The sequence below is a fragment of the Tachysurus vachellii genome, chromosome 3 (assembly GCF_030014155.1).
Source record: "Tachysurus vachellii isolate PV-2020 chromosome 3, HZAU_Pvac_v1, whole genome shotgun sequence".
In the NCBI taxonomy this organism is placed as follows: Eukaryota; Metazoa; Chordata; class Actinopteri; order Siluriformes; family Bagridae; genus Tachysurus; species Tachysurus vachellii.
This window is the reverse complement of record NC_083462.1, coordinates 7,016,861-7,039,614: the sequence shown is the minus strand read 5'-3', so window position 1 is coordinate 7,039,614 and position 22,754 is coordinate 7,016,861. Positions and strand designations below refer to the sequence as shown.

The following is a 22,754-nucleotide window of genomic DNA, read 5'->3' as shown; positions in this document are numbered from 1 at the left end:
GGATGAGATCCGCCCTGAGTACCTCAAGTCTCTGGATGTTGTGGGGCTGTCTTGGTTGACACGCCTCTGCAACATCGCGTGGCGGCTGGGGACAGTGCCTCTGGACTGGCAGACTGGGGTGGTGGTCCCTCTGTTTAAGAAGGGGGACCGGAGGGTGTGTTCCAACTACAGGGGGATCACACTCCTCAGCCTCCCCGGAAAAGTCTATGCCGGGGTACTGGAGAGGAGAATTCGGCCGATAGTCGAACCTCGGATTCAGGAGGAACAATGTGGGTTTCGTCCCGGTCGTGGAACACTGGACCATCTCTATACCCTCACCAGGTTGCTGGAGGGTTCATGGGAGTTTGCCCAACCAGTCCACATGTGCTTTGTGGATCTGGAGAAGGCATTCGACTGTGTCCCTCGTGGTGATCTGTGGGGGGTGCTCTGGGAGTATGGGGTCCGGGGCCCTCTGCTAAGGGCTGTTCGGTCCCTATATGACCGGAGCAGGAGTTTGGTTCGCATTGCCGGCAGTAAGTCAGACTTGTTCCCGGTGCATGTTGGACTCCGGCAGGGCTGCCCTTTGTCACCGGTCCTGTTCATTATTTATATGGACAGGATTTCTAGGCGCAGTCAGGGGCCGGAGGGAGTCCGGTTTGGGGACCACGGGATTTCGTCTCTGCTTTTTGCAGATGATGTTGTCCTGTTGGCTTCTTCAAATCAGGACCTTCAGCGTGCACTGGGACGGTTTGCAGCCGAGTGTGAAGCGGCAGGGATGAGAATCAGCACCTCCAAGTCCGAGGCCATGGTTCTCAGCCGGAAAAGGGTGGCTTGTCCCCTTCGGGTTGGTGGAAAGCTCCTGCCTCAAGTGGAGGAGTTTAAGTATCTTGGGGTCTTGTTCACGAGTGAGGGAAGGATGGAGCGGGAGATCGACAGGCGGATCGGAGTATCTTCTGCAGTGATGCGGTCGATATACCGGTCTGTTGTGGTGAAGAAAGAGCTGAGCCGCAAGGCGAAGCTCTCCATTTACCAGTCGATCTACGTTCCTACCCTTACCTATGGTCATGAGCTTTGGGTCATGACCGAAAGGACAAGATCCCGGATACAGGCGGCCGAAATGAGTTTCCTCCGCAGGGTGGCTGGGCGCTCCCTTAGAGATAGGGTGAGGAGCTCGGTCACTCGGGAGGAGCTCAGAGTAGAGCCGCTGCTCCTCCACATCGAGAGGAGTCAGCTGAGGTGGCTCGGGCATCTGTTCCGGATGCCTCCTGGACGCCTCCCTGGGGAGGTGTTCCGGGCATGTCCAACCGGAAGGAGGCCCCGGGGAAGACCTAGGACACGCTGGAGGGACTATGTCTCTCGGCTGGCCTGGGAACGCCTCGGTATTCCCCCGGAGGAGCTGGAGGAAGTGTCTGGGGAGAGGGAAGTCTGGGTGTCCCTGCTCAGACTGCTGCCCCCGCGACCCGGCCCCGGATAAGCGGTAGAAGATGGATGGATGGATGGATGGATGGACACTAAAGAAAACTAGCTACTTTGTCAAACTGAGGAATATCTCTAACAATAAGGGTTTATTTGTATTATTTATCTAATATATCACACAAATTTTAACATTTTTTAAAAAAAAAAAATATTCTGTGTATGTCAACATATACTAAGTAAAACACAGTGTATGTTACTGACCTGTAAATCAACATCATCAACAACAACAACAACAACAACAACAATAATAATAATAATAATAATAATATTATACATTAAAACAATACATTTATGATTTTGCTCCAGTGAAAGTAATAATGCAAGCCATTATTCTTATTGCCATCCTCTATGTGTGTTCTATAATAGGTGCTTAATGTCATTTAAATGCAAAGACTCAATTATAATTATGTCCACATGTTTATAGTCATGTTTATATTATAAGAAGAACAAATCTCTAATAGCACTTTGGTGTTATTCTCTACAGAGCTGCAGGCTATACACCCAATCATACATTAAAAACAACATTGTTGCCAAGATAGCATATATGATTGCACACCACCCCATGGTTGATTTATTCATTTGGTGCAGCACTGTGTGGCACCACTGACTTCATCCCTTCTCTAAATTTGCCCGGGTGCTCAGTCTGTAGCCTATTGTACCACTGATTTCCTCATCTCCTCTCTCTGGATTAGTCAAGTCAAGTTTGCTTTATTGTCAAATCTTCCACATGTACAGTACATACATACAGAGAATTGAAATTGTGTTACTCTCAGACCCAAGGTGCATACAGATAACACTAACAAATAAAAATTAAATAAAGCAGCACAAGGCACATGGCAGATAAAGTGCATATGAGCAGACCAATGCTGCACAAAGTGACTGGTGCATGTCATCATATGTTAGTGGAAGGGGGGAGTGGAAGGACCTGGGGATGTGGGATCTGGGGGTAGGGTGGGCTCATAGTTCTGTGGTGCCTGGGGCAGAAAAGGGAAGGGGGTAAAGTTTGGGAGCGAGTTCAGCTTCCTGACAGCCTGATGAATGAAGCTGTCCTGCAATCTGTTGGCCCTGGCCTGGAGACTCCGCAGTCTCCTCCCTGATGGCAGCAGACTGAAGAAGCTGTGTGATGGGTGGGTGGGAGCACCTGCAATGCAGAGGGCTTTGCGGGTGAGACGAGTCTCATAAATGTCCTGGAGGGAGGGGAGAGAGACACCAATAATCTCCTCAGCTGCTCTCACTATGCGCTGTAGCGTCTTCCGGCAGGATGCGCTGCAAGCACCATACCACAGTGATGCAGCTCGATAGAATGCTCTCGATGGTGCCTCTGTAGAAGGTGTGCATGATGGGGGGTGTGGCTCGGGCTCTTCTCAGATTGCAGAGGAAGTAGAGATGCTGCTGTGATTTCTTGGCCAGTGCTGCTGTGTTTTCAGTAGGGATACTCAGTAGTACTCTTTAATGATAAATAAGAATTTAAATGTAAAACTTTATTATTTATATTCATTTTTTTTTATATTTCTTTAAAGCTGGCTTATGACAGTATCAATTATTAAGAATGCTACACAAATAAAATTGAACACGACAAGTTGACACCCCCTCCCCCCAGTTTCACTGAATGTATTTCTGCTCACAGATTCTCAATGGCTCAATGTCGCAGAGCTCCTCAATGGCTCGCTTATCTGCTTCTATGCTTCTCAGCAGTGAGACTCCAGCTAGAAGTCAGTAGCCCCTAAAGGCCTGGATAATTTCACATGTTGTAAGATTGAGTCACCTGTAACCAGAGTTATTACAGGTTTCTTAGCTGGTACTTCACTAAGCACAACAAACCTGTTAGACATGTAGAGTGGAAAGGAGGGGTCCTCCCATGGGCGATCTTAGCGATTTGGCTTTGTGATAATGCCACCAAGTTGTCACCCATTTGCCAAGTTGTAAGTGCTCTACTAGTTGGGTACTACAGCAGTCCCTACAGAGGCTACACTGTTCTTGCTCTCACTAACTCTCTAGTGTTTGAATCTTCTCCATCAGAGAGCTAATATGAAGCCATTTCTAATGATAGAAGAAGAATATGTTCAAAATGTTCTGTACTCAACACACTGAAAGCTCAGTATTTGCCATGTTGTACATACATTACTTGTGGCTTTCTAGTCGTGATATTATGGAGATTGCCATAAAAGTCCAAGGTCATATTGCATGTTCATGCAGCAAATTTTATCTTTGGTTTACTTAACTTTATTCTAACTGTTCCTGCAGTTGAAGTGATTCGTTTTTTCCCTATACTTTATGCATACTCTTATGTTCACTTTGTAAATTTAAAGCAGTCGTACCCTGTATGTATGTATATGTGACAATTAAAATTTGATTTGATTTCTTAGCCATTTTTCAATTGAGTTTCTTGAGTGATTTTAGATTAGACTCAAGTTTTATTGTAATGGTGCAGAGTACAAGAACAGGGCCAGTGAAATTACTGCATTTGGCAGACGAGACTTCGTATCTCATTTTTTTTTTTATACAACTGAGCAGTTGAGAGTTGAGGGCCTTGCTCAAGGGCCCAGCAGTGACAGTTTGGTGGTCCTGGGATTTGAACTCACAACCTTCTTTTCAGTAGTGTCAGGGAAGACAGGTTAGATCCCAGATGCAGAACATCAATCCTTCACGCTCTCTGAGATCACAAAACTCAGGACTTGGTATTGTGGTAGTTCCCAGAATATCAAAATCTATTATAGGCGGTAGAGCATTTTCGTATTTAGCTCCCAAACATTGGAATATCTGTGACTGACAGTGTTCGAGGCTCAGACACACTTTCCCAGTTTAAAAGTAGATTAAAGACATTTCTACCAGCCCAAGGCATCTAGAGCTTGTACCAGCTCCACTTGTGTTCCGGATCATGAAGATTTCAGATCTTCATTGATATGAGGCCAACCATGTAAAGATCCTGAGGCATCTAGAGATGTTGGATTCTGTATTCAGTATTCAGACATTCTATGAGGAGATGCCTCTACGTGTGGTCTTTGAGGACAACAACCCCCTCATTAATACACAACTGTCAGACTGTATATTTACAATCACACCCTTCAGTGTCACCCAAATGTGGATAACGTTCCCTTTTGAGTCTGATTTATCTCAAGGTTTCTTCCTCTTCTATCTACGGGAGTTTTTCCTTGCCACTGTTGCCTTAGTCACCTCAGGCTTGCTCATTGGGGATAAATACAAACACATTTAATTATATTAATAAAATGTTTGTTTTCAATTAATCTATGTATAATATTAAACTTTTGTATTATGCTTCTTATGTTCTGTAAAGCTGCTTTGAGACAATGTCCATTGTTAAAAGCGCTGTACAAATACATTTTGAATTTGAATTTAAACATAGACAAAAATTTAAATTAAGAGTCTTTAATGGGAAAAAGTAAAGGCAGATTTCAATATAACAGACAATTCAATAATCTGAGACATGGGTGAACAGGGCATTGCAGTTCAGTAGGAAATCAGTGTCATAAAATGTCCAATAATCCTTAGCACAGGAAAACGGGGCAATGCATGCAGCAGGCAGCAAGAGCAGGCAGGAACGATGACAGGAAAACAGACAGGGTGAAACCAGGCAGAGCAGGAGCAGGAATAAAGGAGGGATGACTTAACAGGAGCGCAAGGCAGACTGAGAAGGCCATCTAGTCAAGAATCCTGTGTTGGCAGCGTGCTTAAGTAGCACATGATCAAATGCCGGAAGTGCATATAATACTTTAACTCAGCTACAGGTCACTGGTCTGTATATTCTGGTCATTGTCATCATTGTTGCCTCAATTAACATGAAGCGTCGGGTTTTTCAAGTTAATTTGATGGTTCTGTCAGGAAGGGTATCTGGGGTAAAACATGCCAAACTTAAACATGCGAATTGTCAGTGGGAATTCCATATCGGATCGGTTACTACTGGACCACTGTTGGTCGAGGAAGGAGAGGAGGGCGAAGGGTTCATAGAGGGATGAAAGGTAAGAAGAGGAAAGGCAGGCATGTTGGTGAGGATGAACAGAGGTGACTAGGAGGTGATGGGCAGTTTTGGTGTGAAGGAAAGGAACCTAGAAGGACAAATGGTGGAGGACTTTGTTAACTTATTTCCAGAAGAGAGAGGAACATAGAGTTACATACAGTACAAGAGTGGAGGTAGGAGTATGCAGGTAGAATACATTCTATGTAGATGAGGCCTATCTGAGAGAGAATAGTGACTGCAAGGTGGTGGTAGGAGAGAGAGTAGCAAGGCAGAATTGGATGGTGATGTGTAAGATGTCTCTGGTGGTCATGAAGAAGAGGAGAGGAAAGACAGAAAAGAACACCAAGTGGTGGACATTGAAAAAGGAAGAATGTTGTGAGGAATTCAGACAGAAACTAAGACAGGCTTTGGGAGGTCAGGAAGAGCTTCCAGATGACTGGGAAACTACAGCAGAAGTGATCAGGGAGACAGGTGAGAGGGTGCTATGTGTGTCAGGAAGGAAACATAAGGAAACATAGTGGTGGATCAAGGAAGTACAGGACATCATTCAGAGGAAGAGGCTAGCTAAAATGAAGTGGGACATAGAAAGGAATGAAGAGAGATGTGGCAAAGGCCAAACGGAAAGCATACCATGAGTTGTATGTCAGGATAGACATGAAGGAAGATAAGAAGGACTTGTATAGATTAACGAGACAAAGACATAGAGATGGGAAGGATGTGCAACAGATGAGGGTGATTAAAGATAGACACGGTAAGGTGCTAACAGGTGAGGAGATGGAAGGAGTATTTTGATGAGCTGATGAATGAGGAAAATGAGAAGGAAAGAAAAAAGGGTGAATATTGTAGAGCAGGAAATAGCAAAGATTAAAAAGGAGGTGAGGGCGAATGAAGAGTGAAAAGGCTGTTGGTCCAGATGGCATACCTGTGGAGAGTGTGTCTAGGAGACAAAGCACAAGTGTGAAAGTTTATAGGAGAGAAAGCAGAGAAGGTCTTATCTAAATTTTTAATAGGATTTTAGAGAGTGAGAAAATGCCTGAGTAATGGAGAAGTGTTCTAGTGCCGATCTTTGAGAACAAAGGTGATGTGCAGAGTTGTAGCAACTACAGACGTATAAAGTTGATGAGCCACACACAGAAGCTATGGGAAAGAGTAGTGAAAGCTAGGCTAAGAAAGGAAGTGGATATTTGTGAGTAGCAGTATGGCTTCATGTGCAGAAAGGGCACTACTGATGCAATTCTTGCTCTGAGAATGTTAATGAAGAAGTACAGAGATGGTCAGAAGGAGCTGCACTGTGTCTCTGTGGATTTAGAGAAAGTGTATGACAGGGTGAAGAGAGAGGAGCTATGGTACTGTATGAGGATGTCAGGAGTGGCAGAGAAGTATGTCAGAGTAGTTCAGTATATGTACAAGAGGAGTATGACAGCTGTGTTTTCCATTTCTTTTGAATATTCCTAGTTTTTGTTACTGACAACCTTAAAATGTAATGGCTCCACAACCAAGTGACGCCAGCATAAAATCTACATGTATTGTCTCCTAAATGCTCTGTTAAAATTTTATTCACAGACTATGTCACATGCCAGAAACAAGATCCAACAGGAGAGAGACAGGTAAGAAGATTCTTGTGCACTCTTGGAAGGCCATCAACATACCAGGGTTGTGTTGAATGAAAATGTATCAGTGTGTTTTTATCAGAATACTTTATTAATCCCCAGGGGGAAATTGGGTTTGTTATCACAGTTCCAAGTCACCAACATAAGAATACTCTAATAGAGGCTTATATATAGATATGTTGTTGTACTGAGGAATTGTAAAGTCTGATGGACTTCGGCAGGACGGTTTTCCTGTGACACTCTGTGGAGCACCTTCTTTAGACGAGTCTGCGACTGAACGTACTCCTGTATCCGTCCAGGACATCATGGAGTGTGCGGAAGATTGTTTGTCTGAGATGGCCAGCAGCCATCCTTCTTTCTGACACTACAGTCAGAGAGTCCAGCTCCACTCCTACAACATCACAGCCTTACGAATGAGTTTGTTCATTCTGTTGGCATCAACTACATTCAGATCACTGCCTTAGCATGCAACAGCAAAAAAAAAAAGATATGGCTACCACAAGATATGGAATCTTCCACCATGTCTACAGAGACCCTGTGGATGGAAACCCTCCTTTAGTCACATTGAGCTGTAGATGGTTCCGCTCACACCATACGGCAAAGTTATCCACTGTAATCCTGTACTCAGTCTCCTCACCACCGCTGATGCAACCAACTATAGCTGGGGAGGGGAGACTGTACCGTTCACCCCGAAAACTTGTCAGAAGTTATGATGATATAAATAATTTCAAATTAAAGATAAATTAATTCATTCATTCATTCATTTTCTACCGCTTATCCGAACTACCTCAGGTCACGGGGAGCCTGTGCCTATCTCAGGCGTCATCGGGCATCAAGGCAGGATACACCCTGGACAGAGTGCCAACCCATCGCAGGGCACACACACACTCTCATTCACTCACGCAATCACACACTACGGACAATTTTCCAGAGATGCCAGTCAACCTACTATGCATGTCTTTGGACCGGGGAGGAAACCGGAGTACCCAGAGGAAACCCCCGAGGCACGGGGAGAACATGCAAACTCCACACACACAAGGCGGAGGCTGGAATCGAACCCCCAACCCTGGAGGTGTGAGGCGAACGTGTTAACCACTAAGCGACCGTGCCCCCTAGATAAATTCATTTACTAATTTAATAAGTCCCTAATACGTGTACTTGCAAAAGTATAATTTCAAAATCATGGGTTAGAGTTAGGATTGCTATGGTGATGGACAGGCCGACAGATGAAGTCAGACAGGAATCTCCGTGGACAATGATGTTTGCGGATGACATTGTGATCTGTAGTGAGAGTAGAGAGCAGGTGGAGGAACACTTGGAAAGGTGGAGGTCTGCTCTTGAAAGAAGTGGAATGAAAGTCAGTCATAGTAAGACAGAATATAAGTGTTTGAACAAGAGGGAGAGAAGAATCCATATGCAGAATAGAGAACACAGCTTTAATGAGAAAAATCCAGAGCAGTCAATCCAAATTGGAAGGCAAAATCCTAAATGGGAAACACGGTCCAAAAGTTCAAACCAAAACAATAGCAGAGGCAGAGCAAACTAACAGACAAGGTCAAGGCTAACAGCGTGGTCTGATTAAGCAGAACAATGGTCATACACAGTAGAAAGAAAATGAGATATACAAACGGCTTGGTATGCAGCAAGGTTGGCGATACTTTGTGTCATAATGGCGTGTCTTTATGTTAGCGAACCCGGAACCTAAACTGACCTCCGTTGCCCAGAAGGTTTGTATTCCGGCGAGGGCTCCCTCTGGGGGCTGGCAAGGGTGTTCTTACACCGAGGGAGAACTTTCTAACATACTTTCATTCATTCATTCATCTTCTACCGCTTATCCGAACTACCTCGGGTCACGGGGAGCCTGTGCCTATCTCAGGCGTCATTGGGCATCAAGGCAGGATACACCCTGGACGGAGTGCCAACCCATCGCAGGGCACACACACACACACTCATTCACTCACGCAATCACACACTAGGGACAATTTTTCCAGAGATGCCAATCAACCTACCATGCATGTCTTTGGACCGGGGGAGGAAACCGGAGTACCCCCGGGAAACCCCCGAGGCACGGGGAGAACATGCAAACTCCACACACACAAGGTGGAGGCGGGAATCGAACCCCGACCCTGGAGGTGTGAGGCGAGTTAAGACAAAAGCAATTAGCCAGTGAGCTGCTTTCCACCAACATATCAAACATATTCTCAAACAGATTAACAACGTTTTCTTTTCCACATGCGTATCTTGGAAACGCATGTGGAAAAGAAAACGTTGTTAATCTGTTTGAGAATATGTTTGATATGTTGGTGGAAAGCAGCTCACTGGCTAATTGCTTTTGTCTTAACTCCAACATCTAATATATTCTTTAGACAGCTCTGTCACAACTGTATATTTACTGTTGCTTAGTAATATAAGTGATGGATGAAATGTTGACTGTCATTTAACAATTATTTATAACCAGAATGTTCCATTTTATTTTACAGGAAACAATAACTGGGCATGAATTAACAGAAGATGTATCAACTTGTGAAGAACAGAAAAAGCTCAAAATGACAAAAGCAGAGCAACTGATGATCAGAATGAAGCTTTATGAAAAGTACAAAGAAAAAATGAAAACATCAGATGTTCTTCAAATAACTTTATTACAAGAGGAGCCTTATAGAGAGGAGAACTTAGTGGAAACCTTTGTACAAAGAATGCTAATGATGGACTACAGAGCAAGGTACATTACAACTGAAGAAGACTCCAGCAGCTCTGAACACACTTACTTAAACACCGGTGATAAAGAAGACAATGATGACTTTGCTGATTTTTTTTTTGACAAAGACAGAATCTTTGGACAGTGAAACCCATAAATATCCTATTCACCCCATGGATGTCCAGATGGCCGTGTTCCACTGCTCTGATCATTTCCTAAAGCAGCTAATAGTGACTAAACTAGATCAGTGTCAGTACGCTCTGCCTCTGCTGGTGCCCAATCCCTTCACCAGAGAGATTGAGTTTCCTCTCTGGACTTTTCGCCAAATCAGAAAGAGTTGGAAGAGTCACTCTGCTGCGGTCAGTGAGAACCAGGCCATGTCTGAAGCTCAAACTCCAATGGTGGCTTTCTTCAGGCTCGGCTCTGTTTCTTCATCCAAGTCTCAGCTGATGAACCTCTTGATCAATGAAAAACATCACACATTCTTCCACAGACACTGTTCAGGAAGCAGCAAGAACCGGCTCCTGATGGATGGAGTGGTGGAGATCGCTTGGTTCTGTCCATCAGGGAAGGAAACTGATTATTTCACTGACTGTGTGGCATTCTGTAATCTCCATGGTGATGCAGAAGCTAATAAAGAGCAACTGGAAATCCTGATTGAAATGTCCTCAGTGAATGTTGTAGTTTTCTCTAATCATGAAAAAGCAGCATATAAGGAGATTATACAGAAGCTCTACAGTGACGCCAAACCACTGATCTGTGTACTTTCTGAGGACGAATCATTTGCCACTAGATCCAAGAGTGGAAAATACAGAATTGGTCTTAAAGACAGAAATCAGTCAGATGTAGCCAAGAATCTCAGAACAACCATCAAAGAGTGTCTTTCAAAGTCACCATCAATTTTTAGAACTGAAGATCTGAACAAACCTGAAGTGATTACAAAAGATGAAGATGACCCTGAATGTAAGATAGGGAAAAAAGCTGCAGAGATGATCATGAGCAAGTTAAAGGGATGTGAATGTTCAAAATTAAAGGAAACATTTCTGCCCTGTCAGGGGAAGTTATGGCACGACTGGTGTCAGATGAACAAAGACCTGCACAGACTTCATGGGAACAACTTAGAAATGCAGAAGTCTGAAAAAAAAGAAAAAATGAAGAAAACCCGTGAAGATCAGCATAATTACAGACTCTCTGGTCTTATGGAACACTTCACCTCCTCACTGCAAGATCTAGGAGAAAATGAAAGATTATTCTTTTTAAAATGGGTTGGGATTCTCCTGGACAAACACACCTCAGATGATCTTTCAGAACTTGACCAGTACAATGAAAAGTGGAAGGCAGTTTTAGACCTAAAGAAGAAACATGACAAATCAGATCAAATGAAGCAAGAACAAAATGAGCTTGAGAAAATTTCAGAAAAACTGAATGCAGCAACTTTTGGTTTGGAACACATCCTCAGAGAGATGGGCCAAATATACGAGGCTTTTATTTCTGTAAAACAATCCAATGAACAATATAAAGAAAAAACCTTCACCTCTCTCCCTAAGCTTGCAGCAGAAGTCCTGAAATCTGGTCATCCACTGGAGCTGATGGATGGAGATGCTGCTCATGTTCCTCTGATCTGGGTTTCACCAGAGGAGCCTTCATGCAGCTGGTCAAAGTGTCAGAGGAGATGAAGGAAGAGCTGAAGTTTGACTACATTATAGTTGTAGATACTGAAGGACTTCGAGCGCTTGAGCTTGCAGGAAAATCCACTCGTCATCATGACAATGAACTCGCCACATTCGTTGTTGGTCTCGGAAACCTGACCTTAATCAACATCTTTGGAGAGAACCCTGCTGAGATGCAGGACATCCTTCAGATTGTTGTTCAGGCCTTTTTGAGAATGAAGAAGGTCCGACTGAATCCCAGATGTATGTTTGTCCATCAGAATGTTGGAGACATCACTGCTGGAGAGAAAAACATGGAAGGAAGGAGACTCTTACAGGAAAAACTGGATGAAATGACCAAGCTAGCTGCTAAAGAAGAAGACTGTGAAGCTGATTGTTTCAGTGATGTTATTGAATTCAATGTACAAGATGATGTGTATTATTTTGCACAGCTCTGGGAGGGCAGCCCACCAATGGCACCACCAAACCCATCATACAGCAGAAATGTCCAGGATCTAAAGAAAGACATTTTCAAAAAAGCTACTCCGTCTACTGGTATCACTCTCTCACAGTTTAAATCACGCATTAGTGACCTTTGGAATGCATTACTCAATGAGAACTTTGTGTTTAGCTTCAAAAACACACTGGAGATAGCAGTGTACAGAAAACTGGAGAATGAGTTTGGAAAATGGACCTGGACCCTCAGAAGTGCCATGTTAGCAATTGAAGAAGATCTTTATAACAGAATTGCAAATGAAAAACTTGAAGAAATTAAAGAACAGGATCTTTATTCTTCCATGAAAAAGACCAAAGAGGAAGTGGACAACTCAATGAAGAGTTGCTTTGAAAAGGACAAAGACAAAGACATTTTAATTCAGTGGAGAGTGAGATATGAAATGAAAATCAAAGAACTTTATGAAGATCTTGTCAGAAACACCAAACAAAATGTGAATGAAGTTATACAACATCAACATACACGAGAGACTTTTGAACTACAAAGCACACAAAAAAAATACAACACCAAACTGTTCAATCTGAGCAAAGACCTCGCTCTGAAACTGAAAAGTGAAACTACTGATGAACAAGTTCTTAAAAATGAATTTGACAAATTGTGGGACAAATGGGTCACTGAGATGACACGAGACACACCTGCAGAGAGAACTTTTAATTTTTGGGAAGATGCTGTAAAGATTTTGTCTTTGAGTAATGAACAAGCTTCTGTGTCTAAACGAAGGTCTCTGCCAGACTACAGACAAATAGACAAACTGGCAGATTATTCACCTTACGTTGCAAATCTCACAAGACAGAAGTTTACTCATTATGTCCCTGGCATGAATAAACTCTCTTATGAAGAGAATCACTTAGTAAGAACTCTGGTTATAAATGTGATCAAAGAAACCGATGGAATAATCAAGACGACATGCAAGAAAATCACAAGACTCGGGTACAAAGACAGCTATATACAGGAAATAACAGACCTTGTCAAGAAGAGAGTTGGACATCATCACAGTGAGAAACAGAGAATTAAGTTCAAAAAGGAGTTCACTCTGGATCTCTGCCTTCTTGTGTGTGAAAGTATGATTTGCAAATTTGCTGAGCACCATAAACAATTCAGGGATGCAAATGATCCAAGAGTTTATCTGTCCGAGAAGAAACCACAGTATTACAGTGTCTTTAGAAACTACTGCAAAGGAGCAACAACAACAAAATAATTTGGTGAACTGATCTGCAGTAACCTGAGAGAATCCATCCTGCAAGCAGTTTACAATAAATCTGCCATTGATTTGGCAACAGAGATCAGATCCAACATGTCAGAGTTTAATGGCAACAGATAAAAGCTTGACAACGAACAAACACATCTTACAAGTCTTACAAGTCTTGCAGAAAAAGAGGACTTTAACAAGTACATGGAGTACATTCATAATCCCCAAAAGCACTTCAAAAAGTTCATTACATTGAACATTAATCAGAATCAGAAACACCTTTATTACACATCAATTGTGAGCGATGTGTGAATCAGATTTTTTTTGTTCATGTTTCAAGCATATTAAAGAATATTAAATCATATTTTATGTCTCTGTGTCGATCTCCTGCGTTTAGCAGATCAGACTCACTTACATGATTTGGTGCATGCTCTTCTTTTATTAAACATAAAAACATACATGAAACAAAAAATATATGAAAACATAACCTGGATAACACGGCGTCCAGCCTTACAGCTCACACACAACGTCACATCACAAATAATGACTGAATCATGACAGACATATATAGACCTGAACATCAAGGGAAACAAGGAACAGTTGAGAAAGTGGGAAAACACATTAGGAAAGGATGTGGCACCACCCACCTGGTGGTAAAAGTAAAGGGTAACGTAAGGCGTCAAGCTAAACAAAGAAAAAAAAAGAAATTAAATAACCACTTCCCTAACCCTAACTTACAAACAGGAGAAAACTGGGATAAAAAAATGGCACCCAGCTCCCTATAACCTCCAAAAAAGAAAAATAATTATAAAAACAAAAAAGCAACCCTTAAGGCAGCATATCTATCTTAAGGTAGTAACTCTTCACTACTACTATAACATCAACAGAATTACAAAACTAAGATAGAACAGACTGATGAAGGTAACTGGTAACATTATTATTTAGCACATTCAACAACCCAAATAGCAGCTATCAAAAATCCAAGAAGGACAAAGATAGAAACTTTATTTCTTCCTCTCTTCTCTGGAACATTCTTCTTGGCTTTATCCAGCCTCACTCATGACTGGTTATCTGGCACAGCTGAGGACAATGAACTACCTGTTAAACGCAGGAGAAGTCAAAAAAGAAGCAGAGGAAAAAACTCTAACACCAGATAACAATACAAACACATCCCTGGACATAGTGTAAAAGAAAATTGAGAAAGTTAAAAAAAAGAAATCGGGCATCAAGTCGTCATCGGGCATCAAGACAAGATACACCCTGGACGGAGTGCCAACTCACCGCAGGGCACACACCCACTCTCATTCACTCACACACTCACACACTACGGACAATTTTCCAGAGATCAAGAACTACCAGAGATCAACCTACCATGCATGTCTTTGGACTGGGGGAGGAAACCGGAGTACCCGGAGGAAACCCCCGAGGCACGGAGAGAACATGCAAACTCCACACACAAGGCGGAGGCGGTAGAGACTAATGTGTTATTGTTAATTATTTACACTATATCATTAGTAAATATTATTATTATTATGATTATTATGATTATTATTATTATTATTATTATTATAATATAAATCATATATCATTCATTCATTCATTCATCTTCTACCGCTTATCCGAACTACCTCGGGTCACGGGGAGCCTGTGCCTATCTCAGGCGTCATCGGGCATCAAGGCAGGATTCACCCTGGACGGAGTGCCAACCCATCGCAGGGCGCACACACACACACACACACACACACTCATTCACTCACGCAATCACACACTAGGGACAATTTTCCAGAGATGCCAATCAACCTACCATGCATGTCTTTGGACCAGGGGGAGGAAACCGGAGTACCCGGAGGAAACCCCCGAGGCACGGGGAGAACATGCAAACTCCACACACACAAGGTGGAGGCGGGAATCGAACCCCGACCCTGGAGGTGTGAGGCGAACGTGCTAACCACTAAGCCACCGTGCCCCCGATCATATATCATATATATCATAAATCATATATAATATATAATCATATAATAATAATCAGTACATCCATTCATCCATTTTTTATGTCATGGTAGCATTAAACTACATTTTCCCATCAACCTTATCACCTTTGTCTTACTGCATGTAATGAAGCCCCAAAGGCAGAACATGTGGGATTCATATACAGATTTAATGAAAAATCCAGTGACAACAAATGCAAAACACAATCCAGAAGGTACAGTCAAAAAACATTCACATCCATAGAAGCAAAACACAGCTGCAAACAAATCCGAAAATAAGTGAGAAACTGTACTAAGAGAAACAAGCAGACTCATACACAGTCAAGCAAACAATGGCAACATAACAAGGCTCTGTATAGACACAATGGAACAATACCTCTCACCAGCATTAGTGTGCATGCTGATTAAATGTCCATAGAAACCGGAAAAACAATCTTGATCCGGAAGTGGGTCAAAACTCCGGTGAGGATTCCCTCTGTCGGTTTGGAAGCAGGTTGTGTTTAATTTAACATTTTTAAGCAGAACATGGTTAGGTGTCATTCCATTCAGATCATGTTTAATTCATCGTCAACTTTTTGTTCTTATACAACAGAGGAGAACTTGCCTTACCATAAGGATCAACCTTTCCCACACCGCACCATGATGTAAAGCTGCTGGAGGATGAAGGAACACTGGATACCTTTCAGGAGCATAAACTTCTCAATCTTCTCCTTATTCCATCTAACAATTTCATCTTGTAGTTCTCTTTTAGCTCCTACCAGTTTGTGTCCATTGTTAGAAGGAATATGCATCACCTGACCTCTTCTACATATAAATCGTCTTAGGGTTTTGATGTATGAGTTTGCATGAGCCGTTTCTAGATTCACTGCTCTACTCAACATGGAAGTAAATACTGTATGACACCTTATCATTCCACTAGACTTCTCCCTCTTTTGGTCACAATAATCAAAAATCTACAGCCACATAGATGAAATGGGCAAGTTCAGCTTCAAGTCTCTCTTCATAGGTCTGCCATTTTCTGTTATCTTGCCTCTAACATCTCTACACACTACACATTTAGGTATAACTTTACTAGCTGCAGAGCTGGCAGCGGTGATCCAGAATTTTTTTCTAAGCTGAGAGAGAATATGATTTCTTTCTCTATTGTCAGGGCAGTTGTTGGCTGGGCAGTTGGCAGTTTAATGGGATGTGGCATACTTGGTAAAGTTCTGTGTACATTTGGTGGCGTTACTACTTGTGTTGGTTATCTGGTTGATTCAAAAAGAAAAAAGTAGTACATAAGCTGAAGCTATGGAGAGTTCATACTGTCACTATTAAAAGTGTTTCCTAAGCTTTCTTAATGAATATTAAGCACTTATTTAGCCATTTACTAATTAAAATTAACAAGTGAAGTTGATTTTATATCATATATATTTGCTTGTAGATTTCATTTATTCAAGTCTCATTTATTATTCAGGTTTCACATATGGGATGTGGGGTAGTGATGTGAAGCTTTGTATTGAAGCTTGATTCGTTCTGGCAAAATCACGTGACCAATGACGTCCGATGCTTCGTTTCACACACACCCACGTGACTGCTTCGTTATCTGATTCATTCATTCATTCATTCATTCATCTTCTACCGCTTATCCGAACTACCTCGGGTCACGGGGAGCCTGTGCCTATCTCAGGTGTCATCGGGCATCAAGACAGGATACACCCTGGACGGAGTGCCAACCCATCGCAGGGCACACACACACTCTCATTCACTCACGCAATCACACACTACGGACAATTTTCCAGAGATGCCAATCAACCTACCATGCATGTCTTTGGACCGGGGGAGGAAACCGGAGTACCCGGAGGAAACCCCCGAGGCACAGGGAGAACATGCAAACTCCACACACACAAGGCGGAGGCGGGAATCGAACTCCCAACCCTGGAGGTGTGAGGCGAACGTGCTAACCACTAAGCCCCGTTATCTGATTCAAAGGTTCAAAATTGTGCACGATATGCAGCGCCCCCTTGTGTTGTATTGGAGCATTGCGTTACACGGAATCTATTACTGTATAGCGGGTTTAGGAGAGCTTATTGTTGCGAGTTGTCAATGGAGCCTGTTACAAAAAGATCGCGTTCTGAAATGTGGGAACACTTTCATTTGATTTTGCCCAATAAGGTGGATATATATAATTTTGTTGTGAAGCCTATATTTATGACTTAAATCTCACTCATCATTGGGCAATTATACGCAGAGCCGATCCTGACCTCCCTAGGCCCTAAGCAAAATTCTGCTAAGGGGCCCTCCTACCTGACCCGTGAGCCATGTAAACCATTTGCCACACATTCACACTTGACACCCCACTGCTCCCACTACAAACCTCCCACCTTTAAAAAAGTTGAATATTAGCAAGTGAATTTAAATGTAATTCCAGATATCAAAAATATGGTTACTACTAGAAATCACACTCTTAATATTTACATTTTAAGTATGGAAAACTGAATTCTTGATATCAAAAATTCATATCATCTGAATGTATAAAAGCTAAAATGACTTGCCATACCGTATCACTGTGTTTTATAGTAAGCATGAGAGCAATACTTGATTCCTAATGGTTATTATTTACTGAGGGATGTGCATTCATATTGACCTGGCATTATGCCCATTCCAATGTAAATCCATTGGTTTCCATATTGCATTAACGTTGTAACCTTGATTGAGAGACTATAAACATTGTCATTTAGGAGTGTTATCACGCTGCTTTTTGTACTGGTCCCCACACAGATGTTGCTGGAAAGCGCGCGTGTCATGCACGATTGCACGCGCATATGAATGAATATTCAGGCACGGCACGGTTATCGAGCTGACGTTTATTAACACAGGCGTTTATTCACGCGAATGTTCACGCAATAAATTGTTGTGACCGACAGGTCAAAAGATGCACTGGCAGCACTGTGTAAAGTAATGCGACTGACACACAGGCTTCAGTAATGAGACATGCTCGGTTCTTTTACTACGTGCTGCAGTGCATATACAAAGTAGGAGGAGTCATAGCATCAACTACGGAGCACTTAAAGAAACACTGCCAAAATGACAATACATTACATCTCCCCTCCTAAGCATGAAACAAAACCATGCTAAAATAATCACTTAATCACAAACTTGCATGTTAACATAAACAAAGATTTTAACACAGCATTCAAACTAGACAAAACACAATCTGACAAACAATGAACTGTTGAACACAAACAGGAGTAACTAGGAAGGAGAGGTTGTTAGCACATCACTTCCACAAGGCGTCTTTACCACGCCTTTCCCTGACTACAAGCAGAGCCTGTCTGGAGGCTTCACCACTCTGCCTCGTCTGGTAGTATATTGTCCAGTTGACAAAGTCTGCTTAGCAGTCTTGAGTTCTGCAGGTGATGCTTGGGATGAATTAGGATGATCCACAGACTTTGGCTCCTCAACACTCACTGACTCTGGTGTCTCTGTCCACTGATCACCATTAAGCCTGTGACGGGACTCGTTAGCAGCTGCTGTGCTCTTGCGAAGATGCTGAATGTTGCGACGGAACTCTCTGCTTCCACAGTCAACAACATAAGATCTTGGGGCACACTGTGATCTCACAACAACTCCCGGAGACCATGTGTGACTGCCAGGATGTGGTTGCATCCTTATTTCATCCCCAGGCCTCAGCGCAGCACGAGGGCGGCTTGCCCTATTTCGGTCGTAGTAAAACTTCTGAACACTTTTGTTTTTGTCTAGTTGCTGTTTAACTTTAAGGGGGTCGTACGCTGCTGGTGTGAGCAGCAGACGGGCAGCAGGCAGGTTGTTGCGGGGACGCCTGGCCATCAGAAGCTGAGCTGGAGAAAGGCCTACTGACTCCAATGGCGTCGTTCTGTAATCAAGCAGTGCAAGATGCTTGTCTGGTGCCTTACACCAAAGTTTCTTAGCAGTCTGGACTGCGCGCTCTGCCTCACCATTAGAGTGTGGCGTATGTGGGGATGACGTTTTGTGAATGATTCCATAGCTTTGACAGAAATCCTTAAACTCATCCGCTGAATATTGTGGACCATTGTCTGTTCGAAGGATAATTGGGATTCCATGTCTGCTGAATTGAGCCTTGAGCTTTTCTATTACAGCACGACAATGTAAGCCCTTCAGCTTCTCCACTTCGATGAATTTTGAGTAGTAATCCACCAGCAGAACATAATGGTTTCCTTCAAACTCAAACAGGTCAGAAGCTACCTCTTCGAATGGAAGATCAGGCGTGACTGTTGGTTTAAGTGGTTGTCTAGGTAACCGGTTCTGAAAGTCTGCACACTTGCCGCAATTCTTCACCATTTGCTCAATTTCAGAACTCATGCCTGGCCAGTATAGGACCTCGCGAGCTCTCTGCTTGCTCTTCACTATTCCTAAGTGAGACTGATGTATAAGCTTCAGCATATGTTCTCGCATGGAAGGGGGTACGACTATACGAAGACCTTTATAGACAACACCATCAGCAACGACAAGTTGGCTTCGTGAGTCCCAAAACGGCTGAACTTCGTTAGGTACATCACACCTGTGGTCTGGCCAACCCTGTCGGATTATTTGTTGAAGACAGCTGAGCTCCTTCTTTGTGCAGTCCTGGAGCTCTGAATATTTCTGCTCACTCACTGAAACAAAGCTGAGCATGGAGACACACTCAAAGCCATCCATCTCTGGCTTCTTTTCAGGTAACTGAGCTCTAGACAGTGTGTCAGGCAGTTCCATATCCTTTCCTCGTCTGTACTTTACAGACAGATCATACCACTGCAGGCGGAGTCGCATTCTCTGTATTCGCATGGGGGTAGAGAGCAGTGGCTTTCTGAAAATATCTTCCAGGGGCTTATGGTCATTGTACACTGTGACATGGTTTCCAAATATGTAATTGTGGAACTTGACACATGGATGAACTATTGAGAGCATCTCCTTCTCAATTTGCGCATAGCGCGTTTCTGTATCTGTCAGAGACCTGGATGAGAAAGCCACTGGATGACTGTCCTGAAGTAAGACAGCACCGAGGCCATTGCTGCTGGCATCACAGAATATCTCAACAGGCTTGGACGGATCAAAAAAACTCAGTACGGGGGACTTCGTGCACAAGTCCTTGAGTTTGTCAAACGCTTGCTGTTGTGCTGGTTGCCATGCAAATTCCACATCTGCTTTCAGGAGCTGTCTTAGAGGTGCGTCGACTTCGCTGAGGTTTAGCAGGAATTTTGACAGATAGGTGACAAAACCTAGGAAACGACGAACACCATCCTTGTCCGTCGGTGTTGGCATGGACTTCACAGCCTCTATTTTCGCTGGATCTGGCTTCAGACCTTCTGATGTTATCAGGTGTCCTACGTAGGGCACAGAAGATTGCCTGATATGGCATTTGCCGAAATTGAGGCTCAGATTATAGCTTGCTGCTCTCTGAGTGACTTTGCGGAGGGTCTCATCATGTTCCTTTACTGAAGGTGCTGCGATGAGAATGTCATCCATGACACTTATTGCCCCGCTGATGCCCTCAAGCATCTCATCCATAATACGCTGAAAGATCTCCGGTGCGCATTTTAGGCCAAAGGGTAACCTAAGCCACCTATATCTACCAATGGGCGTGTTAAAGGTTGTCAAAAATGATGATGCTTCATCTAGTTCTATTTGTAGGAAACCAGATTTTGCATCCAAGACTGAGAACACTTTAGCACCAGGCATTGCGGAGACTACCTCTTCTATAGTTCGCATCGGGTAATGTTCCCTCTTTATTACCTTATTCAAGTCGCTTGGGTCAATGCAGATCCTTATCTTGCCGTTACGGACAGCTGCTACCATTGAACTCACCCACTCAGTCGGCTGGCTGACTTTTGTAATGTATCCATCTTTAACCATCTCGTGAAGCTTCTCTATTATTTTCGTTTTTAGTGCAGCAGGTTGACGGCGGACTGGATGGACTACACCTTTTGCATCAGGATCAATTTTAATTGTGTATTTGCCTGGTAAAGTTCCAGTAGTGCGAGTCAGTTCTGGGTAATCGTCTAGTCCAGTTGGCACTTTTTGTTCTGTTACAGTGTGACCGTAATGTGTCTTATTTTCTTTGTTAGTAGGCTGCAATGCATCAAGTCGCATAACTAAGCCTAATACTTCTGCTGTTGCACCGCTGAGTACATTTTCCTGAGAGATGTCCACAATCTCAAATTCTGTTAAAATCTCAGCATCCTTATATTTAGCCAGAAGGTCAACCGCAGCTATAGGCTTCAGCTTGTGGTTAGAGTAGGACTTCAGCACTCGATTACAGCATCTGAGCTCACCTTCATGCAGGAGTGCCTGATAACTACTTAAAGTCAATGTGTTACACCTTGCACCAGTATCGATTCTGAATGGCACCTTCTGAGACAGAATTTCAATGTCTTCCTTCCATTTATCATCACTGTGCTCATTTGTTTGTGTAATATTTATGCTCAGCATCTCATCATCTTCTGATTCTGATTGCAGCTGCACACTGACTGCGTTTACTGATCTTTTTCGGCATACTGCCACCCAGTGGTTCGGTTTGTGACAGTATGAGCATACAGAGCCTTTTGCTGGACATTTACCATGGTTCCACTTATGCTGTGGGTCTTTGCCACAGCTTGGACAGTTTTTTGGTCGGTTTGCATGCATTTCTTTCTGCACAAATTTTGTCTGATATTTCTGAAATGGTTTCTTGTTTTGTGTTTGGTATTTTGTTTTCATCTTCACTGCTTGCACTTGGGATTCTTCTTCTCTGACAATTTTAATTTGCTTCTGTGACAGTTCAAACTGCTGGGCGATTTCAATTGCTTTTGGTAGCGTTAAATCTTCCCCTTTGTCTAACAGTCTCTCTTGGACGCGCTTCTCTCTGACACCCGCGATTATTGCATCGATTAACATATCATCTGGATCACCAAACTCGCAATCCATGAGCAGGAGTCTTAAATCCTTCACAAAGTGATCAAAACCTTCCGTGACTCCTTGTTTTCTTTGTTTAAAACGGTGTCTGGCTATTCTCTTATTTTTCCTCGGCCTTATATAGGTGCCGAACTTGTCTAGGACTTTAGACGGGTCATCTTCCTCACCTTCGCCCCAGTGTAGTGTCTTATATATCTCTCTGCCCTGCTCACCGATCCACGTGCCCAGCCAGCCTGCACGCTGTTTAGCTGTTTGCTCCGATAGCGGGCCGTTAAAGACGAATGTGACGTGACTCCGAAATCTTTCAAACTCCTGGAACAAATCTGGAGCATCCCAGCCGATCTTTGGGTGATCAAACTGTGATGATGTCATATTTTGTTTATTATCTGTTCCTGACAGACTTCTGACACCATGTAAAGTAATGCGACTGACACACAGGCTTCAGTAACGAGACATGCTCGGTTCTTTTACTACGTGCTGCAGTGCATATACAAAGTAGGAGGAGTCATAGCATAACTACGGAGCACTTAAAGAAACACTGCCAAAATGACAATACATTACACACTGCACAGCTAATTTAGCTAGTCAGATAGAGACTAGAGACAGAATCACATCAACTTAACTTTACTGCTATTTGCTGTTGCTGACATCAAACTTGAAGAGAACGCAAGTTTACCTGATTGATTTTCTCGCATTTCACTCTCATTTTGTTTCCTTTTTTCTCTTTTCATGGCCAGATGGATAGCTCTGCTTCATATCGTCATCTACA

General features: G+C 43.0%; 1 pseudogene; it reads left to right on the top strand.

The window, feature by feature from the left end:
* The first annotated feature begins 6,976 nt into the window (after nucleotides 1-6,976).
* Nucleotides 6,977-13,400, top strand: LOC132842143 (interferon-induced very large GTPase 1-like; annotated as a pseudogene).
* The last annotated feature ends 9,354 nt before the right edge of the window (nucleotides 13,401-22,754 follow it).